Genomic DNA, 9,703 nt, shown 5'->3' on the forward strand with positions numbered 1-9,703 from the left:
TGGTCAGAGACCAGAAGAGCTTATGCGATAGTAATGCGTCCGGCGTCCGTCCGTCTGTCCGTCTGTCTGTCTGTAAACTTTTTTTTCAAAATGCTACTCCTCCTACAGTTTTGGTCTGATTTCAATATAACTTGGCATACAGGTAGACTACACTAAGATTCATAATTCTGTATATCGGTTTTTGATTTCGATGAACGGTGTTGCCGTGGTTACTAAAAATAGAAATTTCTGTGAAATTCTTTCAAAACGCTACTCCTCCTACAGTTTTGGTCTGATTTCAATATAACTTGGCACACAAGTAGACTACACTAAGATACATAAGTCTGTTTATCGGTTTTTGATTTCGATGAACAGTGTTGCCGTGGTTACTAAAAATAGAAATTTCTGTGAAATTCTTTCAAAACGCTACTCCTCCTACAGTTTTGGTTTGATTTCAATATAACTTGGCACACAAGTAGACTACACTAAGATACATAATTCGTTGTATCGGTTTTTGATTTCGATGAACGGTGTTGCCGTGGTTACTAAAAACAGAAATTTCTGTGAAGTTCTTTCAAAACGCTACTCCTCCTACAGTTTTGGTCTGATTTTAGTATAACTTGGCACACAAGTAGACTACACTAAGATACATAATTCCGTTTATCGGTTTTTGATTTCGATGAACGATGTTGCCGTGGTTACTAAAAATAGAAATTTCTGTGAAGTTCTTTCAAATTGCTACTCCTCCTACAGTTTTGGTTTGATTTCAATATAACTTGGCACACAAGTAGACTACACTAAGATACATAATTCTTTGTATCGGTTTTTGATTTCGATGAACGGTGTTGCCGTGGTTACTAAAAACAGAAATTTCTGTGAAATCTTTTCAAAACGCTACTCCTCCTACAGTTTTGGTCTGATTTTAGTATAACTTGGCACTCAAGTAGACTACACTAAGATACATAATTCCGTTTATCGGTTTTTGATTTCGATGAACGATGTTGCCGTGGTTACTAAAAATAGAAATTTCTGTGAAGTTCTTTCAAAACGCTACTCCTCCTACAGTTTTGGTTCGATTTCAATATAACTTGGCACACAAGTAGACTACACTAAGATACATAATTCTGTTTATCGGTTTTTGATTTCGATGAACGGTGTTGCCGTGGTTACTAAAAACAGAAATTTCTGTGAAATTCTTTCAAAACGCTACTCCTCCTACAGTTTTGGTCTGATTTCAGTATAACTTGGCACACAAGTAGACTACACTAAGATACATAACTCTGTGTATCGGTTTTTGATTTCGATGAACGGTGTTGCCGTGGTTACTAAAAATAGAAATTTCTGTGAAATTCTTTCAAAACACTACTCCTCCTACAGCTTTGGTCTGATTTCAATATAACTTGGCACACAAGTAGACTACACTAAGAACTTAAAGAGCCTTAATCAAGGATCATTATTCTATTTATTGCTGTTGTAAAGTTCCAATTCCCAACTGCTTAAGTACTTTTCTCTCCCGTTGCTATAAGTACAAACCAGTAGAGCTTCAGTCTCGACAGAGACTTCTGGTTTAAAAAATCTAACAGTTAAAATTCCGAGTTTTAAAACTGAAAGTCGAATAATTGGATAAAGGGTAACCCATATCTATTCATGTTTAAGGAGGAGACCATGCGCCCCTCTCCCATTCCCCATCTTCTTGCATGATATTATTCGGATAACTAACCATTTTTCTTTTCATTCCCCCTTGATTGTTCATACTCCAGTACATTTCATTATTCACTATTCCACTGCATCGAAATGAACAGGAGGCCCAGGGCCACATCGCTCACCTGAGCAATTGGCTAGAAAATAGCACATATCAGATCAGAACTGAAAGTTTACTGGGGGGGAGGAGGGGGGCTTGAATTTTAACCCCCCAGGGGGTCATGATTTGAACAAACTAGAATCTACACTACCTGAGGATGATTCCCTATAAATATCACTAAGCATGCCTTTGAAGTACTTGAAAAGAAGATTTTAAAAGGTTTCCCTATATATATTCCTATGTAAAAATTTATCGGCCAGTTGGCCCCACCCTACCCCCGGGGCGTCATGAATTGAACAAATTTGAATCTAGACTACCTGGGAGTGATTCCACAGGAGTTTCCTCTTTCCTGTCTCGATGGTTCTTGAGAAGAAAATTTTTCCATATATTCCTATGTAAAACTTTAATCGGCCATTTTGGCCCCATCCTACCCCCGGGGGTCATGATTTTAACAAACTTGAATCTGCACTACCTGAGGATGATTCCACATGATTTTCATCTTTCCTGGCCCAGTGGTTCTTGAGAAGAAGATTTTTAAAGATTTTTCCTATATATTCCTATGTAAATATTTGATCGGCCACTTTGGCCCCACCCTAACCCCTGGGGTCATGATTTGAACAAACTTGAATCTACACTACCTGAGGATGATTCCACATGAGTTTTATCTTTCCTATCCCAGTGGTTCTTGAGAAGAAGATTTTAAAAGATTTTTCCTATATATTCCTATGTAAAACTTTGATCGGCCATTTTGGCCCCACCCTAACCCCGGGGGTCATGATTTGAACAAACTTGAATCTTCACTACCTGAAGATGATTCCACATGAGTTTCATCTTTCCTGGCCCAGCGGTTCTTGAGAAGAAGATTTTAAAAGATTTTTCCTATATATTCCTATGTAAAACTTTGATCGGCCATTTTGGCCCCACCCTAACCCCGGGGGTCATGATTTGAACAAACTTGAATCTACACTACCTGAGGATGATTCCACATGAGTTTCATCTTTCCTATCCCAGTGGTTCTTGAGAAGAAGATTTTAAAAGATTTTTCCTATATATTCCTATGTAAAACTTTGATCGGCCATTTTGGCCCCACCCTAACCCCGGGGGTCATGATTTGAACAAATTTGAATCTACACTACCTGAGGATGATTCCACATGAGTTTCATCTTTCCTGGCCCAGTGGTTCTTGAGAAGAAGATTTTTTAAAAATGCCATTATTTTTTCTCTAATTCATGATTATCTCCCCTTGGAAAAGGGCGTGGCCCTTCATTTGAACAAACTTGAATCCCCTTTACCCCAGGGTACTTTGTAGCAAGTTTGGTTGAAATTGGCCCAGTGGTTCTTGAGAAGAAGATGAAAATGTGAAAAGTTTACAACGACATCGACAACGACGACAACAACGACGACAGACAACGGACAAATTGTGATCAGAAAAGCTCACTTGAGCCTTTGGCTCAGGTGAGCTAAAAAGAAGACAATGAACAATCTTGGTGTCTGTTTGAGGGGCCATCCATCATAGCGAATCAAATCAATTCTCTTGACTTTTTCTCATAAAAAAATAAGATAGATATTCAGTAAATATTTTTTTATTTTTTTCTTTTAATCCAAAATATTAAGTACAATTTCATATACACGTATATTACATTTGAAGGTAAATTGTTATTTTCAAAAAATCCGATACATTATAGAGGCGTTAAAACGATAAGTAGAATTTAAAAATGCAATTCTATAGAGAAGTTAATATATTTAAGTACATTTTGTGAAATATAAAACATAATAAATATGATGTATTTTTATCAAGTAAATTGAAAATTACAATGAATTTTAAAAATGAAATTCTAAAGAGTTGATAATATGATGTGTCATTTTTGTGAAATAAAATTTATATTATCATTAATCTTTTCCCAAGAAATCTAAAGTTAATAAGATATTGTAAATTTTATAAAATTTAAACAAAGTTTTTATGGTGTATCCTCATCGAGGAAATTTAAAATCTATAACAAGTTTTTCTTCACAATTTGTCACAAAGTATACTTATTAATTAGAAAAGAACACACAAAAAAAAAATATTCACAAAGGTCACACGATAAACCATGATAGTCCTCGCCAAAAGCTGTTCTTTTTTCTTCGAAATGTTCTTCTTCATCAAGGATCACTTTCATTGAAGCATTGCATTATAAGACTATGCTTCTTGTCACGAGAAACATTCTTTTAAAACGTCGTATTCATGTTGCATTTGCTCGATAACTTTTTGAAGCTTCTCTGCCTCAGCGCACAGTTGGCCCTTTTCAATTTTCGACAAATCGACTGCATTCCAAATTAAAGATCCCAAATCAATGATGATTCCGATGGCCGCCAGAGTACTTAGAGCCTCGGTAGACAGTTTGGTGACGCCTTTAGAAACACTTTTTGCTGCTGTTGGAGCAATGTCGTCCAATGCTGTACCAAGACGCAATAATCTGGCAACCTCGTCTGCGTTACCTGTGATACGATGGACACCCAAAGCACGTGACTTTTCCACCGATCAAAAATGCGTTTGCCGAGAGCTGCGGCGCCCCCTGCTTGTTTTACACCTTGGCATACCTGTGATATTTCCAACGTATTAATATCATTCATTTTAAGGCCAGTGTCCTGTTTGAGCAAATTAATTAATCGTTTCATTTCTTTGCACGTTGTCTCATGTTTTTCCAAATGTGCTTTTGCCTGATTACAGTGTTTTTTTTACTATTCCAATTTTGACTACCCCATGGGTAAGCCCCGCGACACCGGAAGTTATCCCTGTAGCAATCCCGGTCAATGTTAAAATGAAAGAAGTCCCAAAAGTGACAGGGGCCATCGCTATTCCCGCAATGCTCAGTATCCCGCCTATAAGCCCGAAACTGGAATACGTTATGTTTCCAATGGAATGAATCTTTGCTTGTTGTTGAATTTCATCTCTTATAGTTTTTAGCTCCATGAGAACTCTTCGTCGCTCAGGTGCCCAGCTTTTAAAATGTTTTTGAACATTTTTGAAGGAATCTTGATTCTCCATTGTTGTTTTCAATGATTATGCAATATTGGCCATCTGCAATGTTAAATGATACAAATTTGATGCTTCAGATCTTTTGAATTTATAAAGAAAAATGGCTTAGGATTTGGATAAGCGCTCTTTTGATAATCTATCTCTTTTATCACACCTTCTACATGTATATTATTATTAATCATTGCACTGTAACGTGCAACGCGGCCGAGCTTGGGTGTTTGGTGATACGTCTTGTATCACCGAGGCGTTACACTTGGGTTTGTTAACCTGTTAACTCAGGTTTTTGTTGACCAAATGAAATTACAATCAAATATATACAATGGATCAACGGGTTTCTTCTTGATTGGATAACCACTAGCTGTGGTCAACGGGTGTCTCCCGTAAGTAGATTTCTTCGGTCCTGCCACTTCTCACTGTACTGACTCCTGGCACTTCCCCCACTTCTCACTGTGGTATGCCACCTCTCTCTCGATCTATACTACCAAATGACTGCCTTATTCAGGTCTTACGCTTTTGGGTAGTCTACAACACTTAACTGTCTATCCCCCGCAACCAAATGACTGCCTTATTCAGGTCTTACGCTTTTGGGTAGTCTACAACACTTAACTGTCTATCCCCCGCAACTGCCTGCCTTATTCAGGTCTTATGACCGTGTGTAAGAGGAGAAACAAGCTAAGGTTTAATAACTCCGTCACCAGAGAGGTCTCAAAGGTCCTGCAATACAATTAGTATTATCCCAATGCAGTCCCTGTGTAGTGGCAGATTCATACTACTTGTATGATCGTAAAATTAATATTTTTTTAGTGTTTAAGACTTTAAACAAAAACGTAGGTCTAACGTTTATACGAAACTAAACAACCATATCCGTTTCACTACCCTCTCCTCAAGATTATATGCGTCCCGCATATGATTAACTATTTACAATATTTACAAATCTATGCAATTCTGCAATACCCGAGAACTTGTAACTCTCTAATAAAAGACATAGTCTTCCATCCACTGTAGTTTTCTACTTCGTCTAACAGGGATGTCTCCTTCAGAATCATAAGTAGACTCGTGGTCTACATCTGCTTCATCATCTAGAGGTTCTGGCTCGTCCTCTGGTGCTGTTCTCTCATCATCAGGCGTTTCACCATGCAACGTTTGAGGGTACCTACGACGCATTCTGTCGACATGAATGACTTGTGGTTTTCCAGCACGCCCGCAGTCAACCTTGTAGGTAAGATCCGTCATCTTTGATAGCACCTTGTAAGGACCTCGCCAGTAACTGGTAAATTTTGGCGAGTGACCTGCCTTCCTAATTGGAAAGAACACATAGACTTGGCAACCTGGCTCAAATTTCTGCCATGACAACTTTTGATCTTGATACTTCTTTTGTCTAACCTTGGCTGTTTTTATGTTCTCTCTGACATGTTTGTGATACGTATTACTGACTGGTCGATTCAGCTTTAGTTTTCGAATCTCGTTGGTTAAGGTACTCATGTTAACCTCCATGGACTTCATCCATGTCTCAAGATTCTTCTTGCTAACCTCAGCAGATGAGTGTTCTGGTGCAGATACTCGTAAATGGCCTTTTCTTCTAGGTTTCTGCTCTCTGCACGATTATAAGCCTCGAGTTCAACAGCTAGCCTGATGGCTTCATTCAGGTTTTGAGGACGAGATTGTTTTATGCGAATCCTCATCTCTGAATCTACCAAGGCATCTATGAACGCATCTTTGGCCAGAGTTTCTCGCACATCGCCAGGTGCTGACGCGTAGGCCAAATTAGTTAATCGTCTAATGGCCTGACCTAACTCTGGTATGGACTCAGATGCTCTTTGTCTTCGTTCTTTTAGCTGAACACGATACAGATCTGTTTGGTTAGGAGGGGAGAACCTCTCCTCAAGGGATCTGACCAGTGTTTTATAGTGCTGACCAGTATCGCTTGGCAAATCACCTAACACTGACTGTGCTTGCCCACGTAGTGATACAGCTACGTAAAGACCCTTCTTATCTTCTGTCCAGCCATCTACAACAACGCAAGCTTCAAAATGTGATTTGTAGTCAAGCCAGGAACTGGTTCCGTCATACGTGGCTGGCTTGATTATATGGCCTGTCCTGGCATTTTCTGTCCCTATTGACTGCCTCTGTGGTTTTGGCGTGTCAAATAGTTGGCCCGTCACAACGTCGTCAACCCCAGCACGGTTTGTATAGCTTGGTTTGCCTTCATCTGGAAATCTAACTTTAGGCCGTGCGCCGTACTCGTCAAATGACACATCTCCTGACATACCGGTATTATCAGTACTGTGTGTTGCATATCCAGACTCTCGGCTTGCCGCATTTGTCTGACCACCGTCACTGGTTGGCGTTCTCATCCTCTCTAAGATCTTCTCCATTCGCTCTATAGTTTCTGACACTTTCTTAGACGAATCCATGGTCAACAAAATCCCACCTCTGCCACCAAATAATGTAACGTGCAACGCGGCCGAGCTTGTTGTGTGTGGTGATACGTCTTGTATCACCGAGGCGTTACACTAGGGTTCGTTAACCTGTTAACTCAGGTTTTTGTTGACCAAATAAAATTACAATCAAATATATACAATGGATCAACGGGTTTCTTCTTGATTGGATAACCACTAGCTGTGGTCAACGGGTGTCTCCCGTAAGTAGATTTCTTCGGTCCTGCCACTTCTCACTGTACTGACTCCTGGCACTTCCCCCACTTCTCACTGTGGTATGCCACCTCTCTCTCGATCTATACTACCAAATGACTGCCTTATTCAGGTCTTACGCTTTTGGGTAGTCTACAACACTTAACTGTCTATCCCCCGCAACTGCCTGCCTTATTCAGGTCTTATGACCGTGTGTAAGAGGAGAAACAAGCTAAGGTTTAATAACTCCGTCACCAGAGAGGTCTCAAAGGTCCTGCAGTACAATTAGTATTATCCCAATGCAGTCCCTGTGTAGTGGCAGATTCATACTACTTGTATGATCGTAAAATTAATATTTTTTTAGTGTTTAAGACTTTAAACAGAAACGTAGGTCTAACGTTAATACGAAACTAAACAACCATTTCCGTTTCAGCACCATTGTGTTTCTTTTCGCATTACGTGAGAATCTGAGCTCCTCTCTGCTCCATTCTTAAATAAAGTTGTTCATTGGCCGTGTTTCTGATTGCTGATTAGTTAAAACCCAAATAACACATACTAGTACTTGACAACGGTTTACTTAGTATAACGCAAAGGAAAATACAATCGCCGTCCAGTTAAATCGTAGTTGGCGGAGCTAATATGATTTGAATGAATCGGTTTACCCTTTTGTGATGTAGTGTCAATTAAAGTTTATAGAAAACTTGCATGTGTTTTGTGTCTTTAATTTCACTCCGCCCCAGAAAATCAACTGTAAAAAGGTCAACCTATGGAACGAGGTGCTGCTTTACGCCGATGGGAATGTTTGATTCAAGTAAAGAGTGAAAAGAAACACTTTGGTGCAATGCATCCTATTTAATGAAAAAATATCAAGAATAAAGATACTAAAATGTAAGTGTTATGTCGATTCATTCAAAACAATATTGAATGAATCGACATAACACTTACATAAAAAATATAATTATAGGATAAAATGGCTTGTGCTTGCGGACACGAACCGTTATCCCCCTCCATCCTCTCCCCAGTATACAACCATGGTCTGAGAATATTTATTTTAGCCATCTTTAGTCATTAATATTCTTACACAAATTTACAATGTATTTCATATGGAAAATTAAAAAAAAATGTAGAATGAAATATAAATGTTGTATTGAAAACCACATCTGTGGAATTTTATAATACCGCGGATATTTTTTAAAAAGTTTTTTTTTTACGTTACTTTTCTACGAAGTGTAATTTATGACCGAAAAATCCTTTGACCAAGGGTTTATTTTTTTTTGGGGGGGGGGGGGATGGGGACGTTCCTGTTTACAATTGCTTCTCGGTAAGATAGGAATAGTCTAATTCTTCTATCAAGAATGAAGCATATTTTCTATTCCCTCTTCTCAGTTTAGAGTTGTTTTCATTAATACAATTGTTTTCTCTTTTAATTTTAGAAAAATGCTGGTTTTTTTCCCTTTAAGAGGGATTCTTCGTCTTAAGTTTATTTTACTTAAAAATTAATGATATTTTCAGAGATTTTATTCAAGAAGCTAATAAAACTAAGCAATGTTATCAATGTTATCAATAATCAACCTTGTTGTTGGTCAGATTTTATCTATAGATTAAATTTGACTGTTTTATTTTTGGAAAAAGGTCAGATCTAGGTAATTAAACACTGTTTTCAATCATATGAAGTCTACTTCTATTTCAAAAGAACATTTATTTCTCCTTTTTGAATTAAAAGATCTTGCCAAATATAGCCCATCAGATGCTGAACATTTTAAAATTAAGATAGATAATCTAAACTAAAATAGATGTTGTCTTTAACCCGAATTTTAAGGGAATATTTTTTATGTATGTATTCATATAAAAATACAAAACAGTTTAACACAAATACAAAAAAGTTTCGACCCTTTAGTTTAAAGAAAAGCGTATTTTTATTAATTTTTTCTCTCAAATCTATTTATAGATTGGAACATTTAAATAGCTAACAAATTGTCTTTGTTTTTTTGGTTTAGAAAATCATATTAAATTGATATATTTAATATATTTTACTTGAAATATTTTAAAACTAAGTTCGTAACTCACTTACTGACTTCGAAAAATTTCTCCTAGTCATTGTTTGTTTATTATTCTTTCAATTTAAATTCATTGTTAATAATCCTGATAAGTATAGAAAAAGATTTATTTTCTCGCGGCGCAAATCCATCCAATTAATTTTTAAAAGTTCTAAAATTATGAGAGGGAAAGAAACTGTGATTTTTGAAATCCCTTACCACTTAATATATATCATAT

At 37.4% G+C, this 9,703-nt stretch overlaps 1 pseudogene; it reads right to left on the bottom strand.

Annotated features, from left to right (window-relative positions):
- Window positions 1-3,549: 3,549 nt before the first annotated feature.
- On the bottom strand, window positions 3,550-4,859 carry LOC134266322 (apolipoprotein L3-like; annotated as a pseudogene).
- Window positions 4,860-9,703: the final 4,844 nt, after the last annotated feature.

Source organism: Saccostrea cucullata, unplaced genomic scaffold (genome assembly GCF_032062105.1).
Source record: "Saccostrea cucullata isolate Sc308-1 unplaced genomic scaffold, CSIRO_AGI_Scuc_v1 ctg450, whole genome shotgun sequence".
NCBI classification, from domain to species: domain Eukaryota; kingdom Metazoa; phylum Mollusca; class Bivalvia; order Ostreida; family Ostreidae; genus Saccostrea; species Saccostrea cuccullata.